Below are 13,913 nucleotides of genomic sequence, written 5' to 3' on the forward strand. Positions count from 1 at the left end.
TGTCTCACTGGTCTGCCTGAGGCCGGGGCCCAATGGACATGAAACGCAGCGATTTGCCGTCAGCGGAGACGCTGCGGGAAAAATCGCGACGTTGTACAGTGCAGGCAAAGTGGATGGGATTTGTGCGAATCCCATCCCTACTTTGCGGAAAAGATCGCAGCGCAAACTGTGTCCAAAGTGATTTCTGCATCATATTATACATGGTTCAGACGGGCGTGTTTATTGGAAAGAGAAAAGAGTTTATTTTATTTCAAAGAAATAGGTTATAGTTTGCTATGACTCACTTTGCTTTATTTTTGATAGGCATTTATAAGGTTTGTTGTAGATTTTTACTAATATTTTATGGGTTTATGGTAAATGTGCAGTTACAGCACAGTTAGTGTTGCCAGGATAGAAGTGATTGGCCTAATCTTCAATATTCTGCATTTTTATTCAGTTAGTATTCTTAAACTGTATCAAATAGTCAAGATGTGAGGCTGGAGATTACACAGCAGCTATGTAAAAATGTGCTGAGCAGAGAGCAGTTCAAGCTATATTTATGGCCATAAAATCCCTGAATGACACCCGAATAAGCATTCTGCATTTTAAGTCATTAAGTTATAACTACAGCAGCATTAAACTCACAGATTATGCTCTAAAAATAGATCCCTGGGCCAGAATAATGAATACTTGCCCAACAACTGATTTTCACATCACTGAAATATTTGTAACCCAGTAAAAAGGTTATTCACTATACAAAATAGGTTGCAATACCAGATGTAATTTAAGATGACAGGTTTTTATCAATAGATTCCCTTTTTCTGCATCTCTATGCTGAGGTAGGGAGACATTACAAAATTAACTCTTTCTCTACTAGGGCTTTTGAGCCATTTTACCTTACTAAAATATTTAACCTCTCTCTTCTGGAATTTTCCCATCCTCTTTCAAACATGCTGTCATAACCCTGCTATTGAAAAAATCCGCCCTGGACCCGTCCTGTGTTGCTAGCTAGCGACCCGTCTCTAACCTCCCCTTCATCTCTAAAATCTTGGAACGCCTGGTCTATTCTCATTTAATCCACTATCTCTCTGCTAACTCTCTGTTTGACCCCTTACAATCTGGTTTCCAATGATCTCCTGACGGCTAAATCCAATGGTGACTTCTCTCTTCTTAAAGGGGTTGTCCCATCTCAAAGATCCTATGAATACTGCTAGTTTATGTGGATCTAAGACTTTTCCTAAATATATTGCTTTATCAAAACTGTTTTGTTTGGCCACTATCTTAATTTATTCATTTCATTGTTTACACTGCGTTTCCATGACCACGGGCCTGGTGCTGAGCTTATCTGCTTGGTCCACAAGTGATGTATCTGCCTGCTCTCAGGGGGAAGGGAGCTGAGCCTGTATTTCTGAGCTGTTTCTGTCTCTGCCACAGACAAGTAACAGTGCTCCTGCTCTCAGATAGGGGAGGGGGAGGTGAGTGCTCTGTGCTTGCTGTTTATCTTTGGTTCTTCCAGTTATCAGTGGGTTTAATTGAATTTGGCTGATAAGGAGTCTATTACCTCTATATGTAAACACAGACCTAAAACGAGTTTATTGCAATCAAATCCAGCTCTTCTACATCAGCTTACTGACTGCAAACATACTGCTATGAAGAGGAGCTAAGCAGAGCAAGTGAAACCCCGCCCACCAATGTGCAGAGATAACCAGGAAGTGAACAGAGCATACAGCATGCAGATTGCTGAACAAGCCAGTTGGGAATACCCGTTTAATCTTTTGGACCTCTCTGCAGCATTTGACACTGTTGTTCATCAACTTCTCCTTACTATACTCCACTCAGTTGGCATCAAGGACACTGCGCACTCCTGGTTTTTCTCTTATCTTTCAGACCACACTTTCAGTGTATCATTTGTGGGCTCTGTTTCTTTCCCTTGCTGTTGGGGTTCCTCAGGGCTCGGTCCTAGGCCCCCTGCTCGTCTCTCTCTACACAGCCCCCATTGAACAAGCCATCACCAGATGAAACCCAGTTATGCACATCTTCCCGTGATGTCACCACTCCTCTAATACAGAACAGTAGTGACTGTCTTTCTGCTGTCTCAAATATCATGTCTTTGCTCTATCTGAAACTAAATCTCTCTGAGTTGCACCACTTCTCTGGAATGCTCTATCACGGACAATCAGATTAACTTAAATTTCTACAGCTTCAAGCGTAAACTACAGACACATCTTTTCAGACAGGCCTATCACAATTCCTAATGTAAACCCTTCCATACCGTAATTAGAATCCCTAAAATAAACCCTTCTCTGTTCCAGCTCCCACATTACTCCACATGATATGATGCCGTTTCAATCTAAGTTTATATGTCCAGGCACCATCCACATGTTAAAGGACACGACTGGACAGTTTTATGTTTGTGTGATGACAGTAACCCCTATTACAAAATTGTCTGACCATTGTATAAGCAATGCCGCCTCTGCCTAGATTATAAGCTCCTGTGCGCAGCGCCCTCAGTCCCATTCTGTGAAGGGACTATTTCTTTGTAATGTATCTTTTTGTCTGTACTTGAATCCTGCAAATTGTACAGTGCTGCAGAATATGTTGGCGCTATATAAATATATTATTTTTTATTATTATTATTATTATTATTATTATTATTATTATTATTATTATTTTGTACATCTGCTAGCTGGGATGATTTTCAAACTTTTGACTTTCTGTATGTAAAATAAAAAGCATATTATACCAAAGATTACAGCCATATATTTTTATGAAACTTTATATACATAGGCATTAGAGATCAGCGAATTTTTCAAAAGTTTTATTTGGCCGGTTCACTGAATTTTCTGAAGTGATTAAATTTGATCCAAATTAATTTGCGACGAATCATGTTAAAAAACAGCTATTTCCTGACTGCACAGAGCCTGTATAGTGGTGTAGAATACTGTGCCTTGCAGTAACACGCATAAGGGCTAGTTCACACGGAGGCAAGGAGGCGGATTTTGACAGCGGGTTTCGCCTCAAAATTCGCCTCCATACAATGGTGGTCTATGGAGACCTCTAGCGTTCTTTTTTATGCTATTGGCATGTTGCCGATAGCAGAAAAAAGAAGCGCGCTGCCCTTTCTTCAGGCGGAAGCAACCTCCGTTCTTGGCCCATTCATTTGAGCCGACTCCGGAGGGGAAGCCGCGACTGCGATGACGGTCATGGCAGGCAGGTTTTGACCCGAGAGTGACGCGGCTCCCCGCATCACACTCGGTGCCAAAATCCGCCCCACCAGCCCCTGTGTGAACGAGCCCTAAGGATTCGGGTATGGTAGTGAAACAGTACTTTGTCAGTATAACCTCAATTGGTATTTTTGATGTTATGTTCTTTCCTTTTGACTTTTTTTCATTTTTTAGCTGTTTTCCATGTCCTTTTTGCGACTGTGTATTAATCTTTGAAGTGACTGAAGGATTATAGCAAGTAGCATGGATAGGATGATCATTTGGTCTGACTGTCTATGTCTGAGGATTTGCATACCCATCATTGTTGTACTGTTTGTTGCATTCCTTAAGTGAAAATGAATAAAATTTCTTAAAATGTAATGCCAAACCTGCCAGAGAAAGCATACAATACTTGATAGTGTAAATACAGTTTAAAGTAAATCATTTTTACTGAAGTGTCTATGAGTGCGGTGCAGTACTGACATGGTAAATGTCTGCGTCATGTTGCGCCAATAAATGGTCTATGCAGACGCAAAGGAATGATTGGATTGGAAATGACTCATATTCTCACCGTGTTTTAGGGAAATAAAAATATATGACATTAATACTTCAGTCTGTTCTTGTTTGAGCTTCACAGAGACTCAAAATCAATATTATTAAAAGCTTTACTCCCATCACTTCACTGAGATATTTAATTACTACATGAGAATCAAATGCATGGAAATGAACAGGTCACTGGCTGAAAGTCACAGGCTGACCACTTTTAATAGCATTTACACTATGCTTTGCTAAAAAGGATAAAAAAAGTAACTAATATATTTAAAGATTATTACATCATGTTAGTTACTACCTGGATATTAACCCCACATTCACACAACAGTTTTAGCTGTGAAACTCGGTACGTTTATTGACCGTATTTACTGGCCTGAACAGTATGTCGCGAGGGGGCTCCTAGAAATACAGTTACGTACAGTATGCTGCTGGAAGTCCCTGCCTGTCCAGTACTATAATCAGTATGAGACACTATATCGCTGAGAGTCAGGGACTCCTGGCAGCATAGATAACCTCTCCTGGAATACTGTTCAGGCCAGTAAATCCAGACCACATACAGATACCATCCATTTTTTTTAACACAGACCCATAGACTTTCATTGGAATGATGCATCAGCGTCTGAAAATAAAAAAGATGTGTTTTTGTTGTTTTGTGCTGCAAAAACCCCTAATGTCACAAAAAACACATTGAAGTGAATGGATAGGCATGATGCCTTCGAAAAATGCAGATACCACATATACTTGATGTGAGAATGAGAACTCATACATAATTTTATCTCTTACATTTTAACTCCGCTCCAGCAACAAAGCCAAAAAAAACAACTTAATGACCTTTGTCAAAGGGTTTTATGAATGGAGAGAGTAGGACATTTTCCAATGAGAGTTTCCCCTTACTTGATGTTGATGGCAATTTTGGTTATTTGTAATAACTTTCCATAATTGTAAATCACAATCTCATTTATTTATTTATTTATTTATTTATTTTTTAAAGTAAATTTCGGCTATTTCTGGTTATGTTTTAGGCCTCCTCCCAACTATACATATAAATGCATTTTGTGATATCCTAGAATTAGAATGTATAGTTAGAAATAATAATGATCATAAATAATGTTAATAATAATAATCAATGTTATCATAATTGGTGATTTTAGATGATACTGGAAGAGGAAAAACTGATTAGAAAAATAACTATTTAATAATAATAATAATAATTAATAATAATTAGAATTCCTACAAGAAAACTATTAATTATCTGCCTGGAAAAAAAGTACATATACCTGGTGAAAACTATTAGGCTTAATACTACAGTTGACGGATAATAGCACAGCAACCACGTGACATAAATTGTGTTGGAAACCTTTAATAGATTTCCAGAAAGACATACTTTGATTAACCTACTATGGAAACACATTCATCTAGGGAATTGATGCTCAGCTGTGTATTTACTATGCATGAATTGGCATGGCATGTTGGTTGGCTTATATACACAACAATTTACACTTGTGTGAATTGAAAGTATTTTGGTGGCTAAAAATAAAAAAAATCAAAGAATTTGGTCTTCACTGAATATTAACATTTCTATATGAATTGTACTGTAAATGTTGTCCAGGACTCTACTATTTGCTAGTGATAATGATGTTTACATTGACCCTCTTCATGTTGTCTTTTTATTCTCTCTGTTCTTATTGTTCACTCAGTTAAATGTTGGCTTAGAGCTGTAGTGTAAAACAATATGATTAGAGATGAGCGAACAGTAAAATATTCAATATTTGTTTCGAATAGCTGCTCAATATTCGACTATTCGATCGAATATCAAACCCCCATTATAGTCTATGTGGAAAAATGTTTTGTTTCAGGGGAACCCACCATTCGACTCAGGAGGGTCACCAAGTCCACTATGACACCTCAGCAAATGATGCCAACACCTCTGCAATGCAACTGGGACAGCAGGGGAAGCATGCCTGGGGGCATCTAACAAGCCCAAGTCACAGTTTTACCCCACCATCACAGCCTATCAACTACACAATTTCCACACTCAAAAAACCTCTATCAAAGTGGGAAAATACCTGGAAACCTTCTTTCTTCCCCAAATGGATGGACACAAACCCAAATTTAAGCTAAAGAAACATTACCAAGCACCCCTTTAAATAACGTTGCCCATGACAACCACAGATGGAATAGGCAATGGGAAATCCAACAGTACCCACTCTGAACTATCATTGTGGATGTGTGTGTGTGTGTGTGATGTGGTAAGACCTTCCAAAATTCAGTTTTATGACCCTTAACATGAGCCCTTCCAAATTAAGTTACAGGCCTTTAAGCTGAGCTACCAGCAGAGATTGAGGCCCTTTAGGTGACTTCAGCCTTTTACCAGCAGAGTTTTAGGCCCTTTAACTTAGTTCAGCCTTGCACCAGGAGAGTTTTTTTGCCCTTTGGGTGAGTTAAGCCTTGCACCAGCAGAGTGTTAGCCCCTTTAAAATTCTTAGCCCCAAAAACGGTGGTTCCAGAACCATCACTCTCGTGTTGGATTGATGCAGTGGATTGGACTAAGGACCCAGACATTGACCTTGATTTTGATTGGGAAATTGATAACATTTTGGCATCAAGTCTTGGGGGTAACTTTTATTTAGAGGACCGCAAAGGTGGAGAATTGGCTGCAAGTACTACTACCGGTAATGGTCCTGTAATATCGGACTCTACATTACCTCTACAGGGTTCTGATTAGGTGTTAATAGTCCAAACAACATGCTCCAGTACTTTAGATGTAGATCAGAAACCACTTTCCCTTCCAACACCAGATTTAACCAAGCTTCACCATCATCATCCTGCTGAGATCTAGCCACTAAAGGAAACCTTGCCTTCAAAGGCATTTTCTGGATTTGCGACTGAGCCAAATCTAAACACAAAGTCCTTTGGAACGGTACAAAATTCACCAGTAGTGTTTTTGGCCCTTAGGCCCTCGTAACATCAGGCGGGCCCTAAGTTCTGCGGTAAGTTGCACAAAGTTCCACTTGACCACCGACGCATGGACAAGTGCATATGCGGCCAGGGATGCTGTATTTCAATTGCGGCACACTGGCTGAATGTAGTTGAGGCTGGGACCGGGTCGCAAACTGTGGCGGCCTGCCTTGTTTCCCTGCCCAATATTCCTGGCAGGAGTGCTGAAACACCACCCTCATCTTTCTCCTCCGCCCTTAAATCGACCCCAGGTACGAGCTGGAGACGCTGCAACACTGGCGTGGGGAGACGTCAGCAGGCCGTGCTGAAGCTCATCAGCTTGGGGGACAGACAGCACAGTGCCTCCGAGGTCAGGGATGCCATCCTGGATGAGATGGCAATGTTTTTTGCCCCGCTGCACATGGGCCCAGGTGCAGGTTGGCGTATGTGATAATGGCCTGGTAGCAGACCTGGAGCTTGTCAGACTCAAACACGGTCCACACATGGCCTTCGTTTTCAAATTATTGGTGCAACAGTTTCTAACAACTTATCCCAATTTACACAAGCTACTGGTTAAAGTGCGGTGCTTGTGCTCCCACTTTGGCAAGTCTACAGTACCTGGTGCTAGCCTCAATACACTCCAGCAACGCCTACATCTGCCTGAAGCACCGGCTGTTGTGCGAGGTCACCACACGCTGAAACCCAAGATACAGTATGTTGAGCAGGGTGCAGCAGAGACGTTTGATGGAGTTCCATCTACAAAACCCAAGGGTTCATCAAAGTCGGCTCCCTCAGTTTCTGCATCATGAGTTTCCATGGGTGGCAGACTTATGTGAAATCCTATCCCATCCTTTCCACTGGACAAGAAACATTAGCATGCGCTCATCACAATTTCTGATATGACAGCTGCGTTAAGCAGGGTGCAGGGTACAACGCAGACCAGGCCCGGCACCAGGAACAGGTGTTACAATGGCTAATGGATAATGCTTCCAGCTGCTTTTCCAGCAGCTGGTCAGCCACTACCTGCAGTCGTGTTCATACCCAAGAGTCTGCCCCTCCTTCCTCCCAACATGCCCAATCTACCCAACTCAGTCATCCCACCCTTGCCCCCTCCCAGGATCTCTTTTCAGGTCATTTTACTGTCTCTCCCCCTGTTCAACCACTTCCCGAATCCCAGGAGCTACCAGACGACTTTGTGTACTGATGCCCAAACACTGGAGCATCCGCCATCACCTGGCAATTTTGTGGTTGTGGACCCACAACCAGCATTTTCCGTCCTCAGTGATCATGATGAGACACAGTTGTCATGAGGGCATGCTGTTGTCATGTGCGGTTTGCAGTAAAAGGAGAGTGAGCAATTGGAAGAGGAGTTGGTGGACAACAAGGCCACCGACCCTAAATGGACACGGATGATGTATAGCAGGGAAAGCAGTGTAGATGTGGAGGCGAGCTAAGCAGGAAAAAAGGTGGCTACAGGCAGAGGCATGTCCAGAGGCAGCAAGGCCAAAGATTTTCCATGTACTAGCCACTCATGCAAAACTAGTCCATGTTGCCAGACTTATGCGAGATCTTTCCGTGTCTTTGAGGAGTCCACCAAGAGGGACAGCTTTGACGACGCATTACTGATTTTAACAATCCCGCTCCTGTGTGTGATGTGAGAATTCCTCATCGCCATCATGGATAACACATTGTACGCTGAGGAGTCGGGCATAGGAGCAGAACCATTCCAGCAGGATAGTCAGTGCACATTCCTGTCCTCTTCACAGCGTATATTGATGGAGGAGGATGACGAAGTGGCAGATTTCATTGTCACACAGGAGGCTAGCGGGGAGGCACCCCAAAGAAAAGCTGGTTTGCAAGTATAGAGCAAGAAGTAACTGCTGTGGATTCCTGCTATTTTGTGGGGGACACCCCTAATAAAAGCTGGTTTGCACGTATATAGCAGGAGGTTCTGCATTCCTGAAAATTTGTATAGCAGGAGGCTCTGCATTCCTGAAAATTTGTATAGTGGGGGGACACCCCAAAGAAATGCTGGTTTGTATGTATATAGCAAGAAGTAACTGCTGTGGATTCCAGCTATTTTGTGGGGGACAGTCCTAATAAAAGCTGGTTTGCACGTATATAGCAAGAAGTAACAGCTGTGGATTCCTGCTATTTTGTGTGGGGACACCCCTAACAAAAGTTGGTTTGCACGTATATAGCAACAAGTAACTGTTCTGTATCCCTGTTTTCCACCGTCCGTGGAAAGCTGGACTCCTGTCCCTGCAGTGTATAGCTCTGAGAAGAGCTGTTGTTCTTCAGTTTTTCCCTGCCTATCTGAAGTTAATGCCTATCTAGCCCTCAGCAGATATGTTTCTCTCCCTATCTCTAACCGCAAATCTGGCGAATATGGCGACGGCCGTTCTTATAAATGGGAGGTCACATGTTTTCGGCAGCCAATGGGTTTTTTCAATTTTTTTCACTGCCTCCGTTGTCATAGTTCCTGTCCCACCTCCCCTGCACAGTTATTGGTGCAAAAAACGCGCCAGGGAAGGTGGGAGGGGATACAAATTTTTACTGCGTATGCCACGTGGTATTCGATTGGGAATGAATACCTCGAACGGCCTGATATTTCAATGGTGTTCGCTCATCTCTAAATATGATCTATAAGGTATTTAAGATTTAGTTAAAGACAGTTATATATGTACAATATATAGCAAGATATCACACTAAAGAAGATAAAGAGCAGCATTTAGTGTAATAATTTCCCTGTTCCTTCATAGTTATACACTGGAAATATCATTATTGCTTTCGAAAAGTGTCTATTAAGTAAACCAAAATGTTACATTTATTGTGTGCAAAAAATTGGTTATAAGAAGACGTTTTATTGAGTCCAGAATTGGGATCCTACACTTGCATCAAGCTTCAGACTGCTTTTCATCTACTGATCCATGTAGATTGAATGGTGGTCTATAGGGTATTGCCTGTGTGTAGAAACATACTCTAAGTTCACATCTGTTTTATAGTCCCCCCCCTTCCCCCCCACTGGACACCTGATGGACCCCATTACACTGTGTGTAACCAGTATTTTAGTAGTCCACTTATCTGTTGTTCGGGTCCTCTGGTGGATAGACCAACGGTCAGTGGCGTAACTAGGTATGGTGGGGCCCCGTGGCGATCTTTTGACATAGACCCCTCCGTTGACCGATGCCAAAGACCCTGAACGACCCCCCTCTCCCCCCCCCACATTCCTGCATGCTCTGTTATGCCCCATAGTGGCTCCTGCACACAGTATTATGCCCCATTGTGGCCCCTGCACATACTATTATGCCCCATAGTGGTCCTTACATACACTATTATAACACACAGTGGCCGCTGTACACAGTATTATTCCCCATAGTGGCCCCAGAACACACTACTATTCCCCATAGTGGCCCCTGCACACAGTATTATGCCCCATTGTGAACACCCATGAACAATTATTATACTCTGGAGTCTTTTCAGATTGTACATCATAATGGTACCATTCAATATTCTATGCAATTTATTGGAAAGCTGGAAAAAATTCTGAATGGGGTGAAATTTCAGAAAACTGCATTTGTGCAACTTTCTTACAGGCTTCATTTTTATGGTGTTCCCCGTGCAGTCAAAATGACATGTCACCTGTACTCTTTGGATTGGTATGATTCCGGGTATACACAATTTATAGTTTTTTTACGCTTTAAAAAATTCCAAAACTTTGCAAAAAAATTCTTGGAGTCCCCATATTCTGACATCTGTAACTTTTTTTTATATTTTCAAGTATGGGGCTACATAAGGCATATTTTTTGCAGGGTACTTTTTATTTGTACATTTTTGGGGAAAGCCTAATGTTTTATTGATTCTTATGAAATTTTTGTATAAGGGGAAACCGCAAAAAACAGCATTTCGGCTCTTTTTTTTACTAATACGTATGGGAAAATTATTTTTATGTTTGTAGACCAGGCATTTTTGGATACATGGATGCCCAATGTATATGTGTTTAACTTTATTTCTGTACTTGTATATGTGTTCTAGGGAAAGGGGGTAATTTGAATTTGTTATACTTTATTTTTTTTAACTCATTTTTTTAACTTTTAGCTTGAACCTAAAGGGATCTTATCTCTAATTCAATACACTGCAATGCTAGAAGCAAATCTTGTCTCTTGGTGCTAGGCTGCCTGTAACCAGCTTTTGACCACACCAAGAGGTAGCGATCTGGTAGTTTTCCTGCAGCGAATTCCAGATCCCTGTATAGAGCTTAAAGGTGGTCTATCACCACCCCCAAGCATATTCAACAGTCACCGCCATGTTACAGAGCATGTTACAGAGCATGTTACAGAGCATGTTACAGCAATAAACAACATACCTTTGTTAAGTATGTTACTTTTGTAGATTTTGATAAAAAACACTTTGAAGACTTATGCAAATGAGGAATTTGGTGCACTGGGTATGGGCCTTCAGCCCTTTGAGTACTGATATGGCTACTTGCATAGGATGGGTAATGTCATAGCCGAAGGAGGATCAACTCTCACTGCATGGGGTGGTTGGAGACAGGAGGTGATAGCGTTCCCAGTGCACCAACTGCCTAATTTGAATAAGACTTCAAGGTTGTTTTTCTCCAAATCTACAAAAGTTACATATATAACAAGGATATTTGTTTGTCAGTGTAATGTGCTCTGTAACCTGGGGTTGACTTGCTTGAAGGAGATGATAGACTTCCTTTAAAAGGTGAATAGTACAATACACTTAGGAGTGGCCCAAAGTATAACTAGTTTGGTGAAATAGTGGATCCACTACCCACAAACTGACAGATCTTAATCTAAGAAACCTAATTACAGGGATATTAAATACACATTATCCTTCGTTCATACTTGCACCCCTGTCCAGTGTTTGCCATTCCGTTGGGTTTCCATCCTCCGCCCCGGTGAAACTGGGCAGGGGACGGACACCCGGTGGTCAGCTTTAAAACCCATGGGTTTATAAAGGTGACTGCCGGTGTTTGCCTGCTGCTGTCCGCGGGGAAACCATGTTTTTAGCCGGACACATAGTTGTACATGCAGGACTTTTTGTTTCCGTGTGGACAGGCCACAGGCGGACACTGGCGGTCACCTTTACAAACCCATTCAAACCCATTAAAGCCGACCGCCAGTTTTCCGTCCCCTGTCCAGTATTCCGGGGCTGAGGACAGATTCCCAACGGAATGCACACACCAGACACGGGCACAAGTGTGAATGCCCCCTTGGAAGGACAATGAGAGAAAACGCTTAAAACAATGTTGAATGTATTAGGAGGATTTTTTAAAAATAAATATTGAAACCTTGTTGGCTATGTAAGAGTATGCTATTCATATGTCTGTGTGTTGACAAGGTCATGCAGAACATGGTGCTGCAGGTGGTGCTTGGAACTAAGAAATGGCATAAGTGGCTGTGTGGATTTGATAGTTCATCTGACTTTCATCATCATATGAAACACAACCAAACGCTTCTTACACACCCCCTGGAAAACAGGGGGTTTTTTTCAAGCAAAAGTTTTACACAGATTTTAAATAATTACTTCACACATTTGTGTAAACTGGCAGAGGTGTGACTAAGGAACAAGAAACGCTTCATACCTAGTAAACAAAATAGAAATACAACAGGCACTTCTTTCTTTAATGACTTCTGCCACCTAGTGGCTACACAAAGTAAAAGCCATTGTGATGTGACACAAAGCTATTGCTAAGCTACATACAGTATAGCTATTATTTATGCGTAATATGTATACATTTGTGCTGTCTGTTACCTGTATATTAGGTGTTTCAGCTCTGTAGGTCGAACATATTTCCATTGCTTTCATAAGTCTTATCTCTTTGTGAGATCTAATCATATACATATTTTTCTTCTTCTAAACATATTTCCATCTTCTGTTAAATTCTTAAAGTAAATATTTTTTTTAATTACACAACTGTATAAAACTGCACCAAAAGGCAGGCTTGGCTGTTATCCATTTAGAAGAAAAATAACATATTTCATATCTTAAATTTCCCTGGTGGTTCTTTTCCTTCCCCCCTCTGCCTTTCCCAGACTGGCAGTATGATTGTGCTTTTCAGATGAAAATCCTATATCAGCTAGAACGGTTACTGCTTTCACTAGAAGGAAATCACAGATGTTGCATGCATGGTACAAATTCTCCTGTTCCCTCTCATTTGACCAGCCGTGCATCTGTTCTCAGTGATATCATTAGCACACGGTAGACACATTTCGAGCACATCAGCAGCTTTACGGTATGACACCTAGCCCTTCATGGTAACAGCAGATTTTTTCAGAATCATTCTCCAAAATGTTGTTTTTTTTTTTTTTTTATTTTGATGAGAAAATAATGTCGGCTAGACAGACATTCATTTGGTTTCATTAAAAGCCACAACAAACCTTTTGTGGAATATCTTATGTCCGTATCATTTTTAAAGTAAAGAGGAAAAATCAAATATTGTGAACAAAGGGGTAGATTACATGTAAATTTAATGTACTGTATATTTCGGTAGATTACATCCATCTATATCTTGTACAACAGATTTCCCTTTAATAAAGAAATAAACCTGTATTAATTATAAAAATCAGTGCTATTAACCCCTTAAAGATGCAGGGTAGTTTGTACGTTAATGTTCGGTGACTTTTTTCATATTTTCCGGTTCCTGTCTTCTAAAATTCATAACTTTTATCATCTATATACAGTGCCTTGCGAAAGTATTCGGCCCCCTTGAACTTTTCAACCTTTTGCCACATTTCAGGCTTCAAACATAAAGATATCAAATTTTAATTTTTGGGGGGAAGAATCAACAAGTGGGACCCAATTGTGAAGTGGAATGAAATTTATTGGATATTTTAAACTTTTTTAACAAATAAAAAACTGAAAAATGGGGCGTGCAATATTATTCGGCCCCTTTACTTTCAGTAAAGCAAACTCACTCGTTCAGTTCAGTGAGGATGTCCGTATGATCCAATATCGTCCTAAATGACTGATGATGATAAATAGAATCCACCTATGTGTAATCAAGTCTCCGTATAAATGCACCTGCTCTGTGATAGGCTCAGGGTTCTGTTTAAAGCACAGAGAGCATCATGAAGACCAAGGAACACACCAGGCAGGTCCGAGATACTGTTGTGGAGAAGTTTAAAGCCGGATTTGGATACAAAAAGATTTCTCAAGCTTTAAACTTCCCAAGGAGCACTGTGCAAGCAATCATATTGAAATAGGAGTATCAGA

At 41.1% G+C, this 13,913-nt stretch overlaps 1 protein-coding gene across 2 annotated transcripts in view; it reads left to right on the top strand.

Moving 5' to 3' along the window:
* GABBR2 (gamma-aminobutyric acid type B receptor subunit 2) overlaps nucleotides 1-13,913 on the top strand; it is a 639,056-nt gene that overhangs the window by 512,665 nt on the left and 112,478 nt on the right. The window lies entirely within an intron of this gene.

The sequence above is a fragment of the Leptodactylus fuscus genome, chromosome 4 (genome assembly GCF_031893055.1).
Source record: "Leptodactylus fuscus isolate aLepFus1 chromosome 4, aLepFus1.hap2, whole genome shotgun sequence".
Classification (NCBI taxonomy): Eukaryota; Metazoa; Chordata; class Amphibia; order Anura; family Leptodactylidae; genus Leptodactylus; species Leptodactylus fuscus.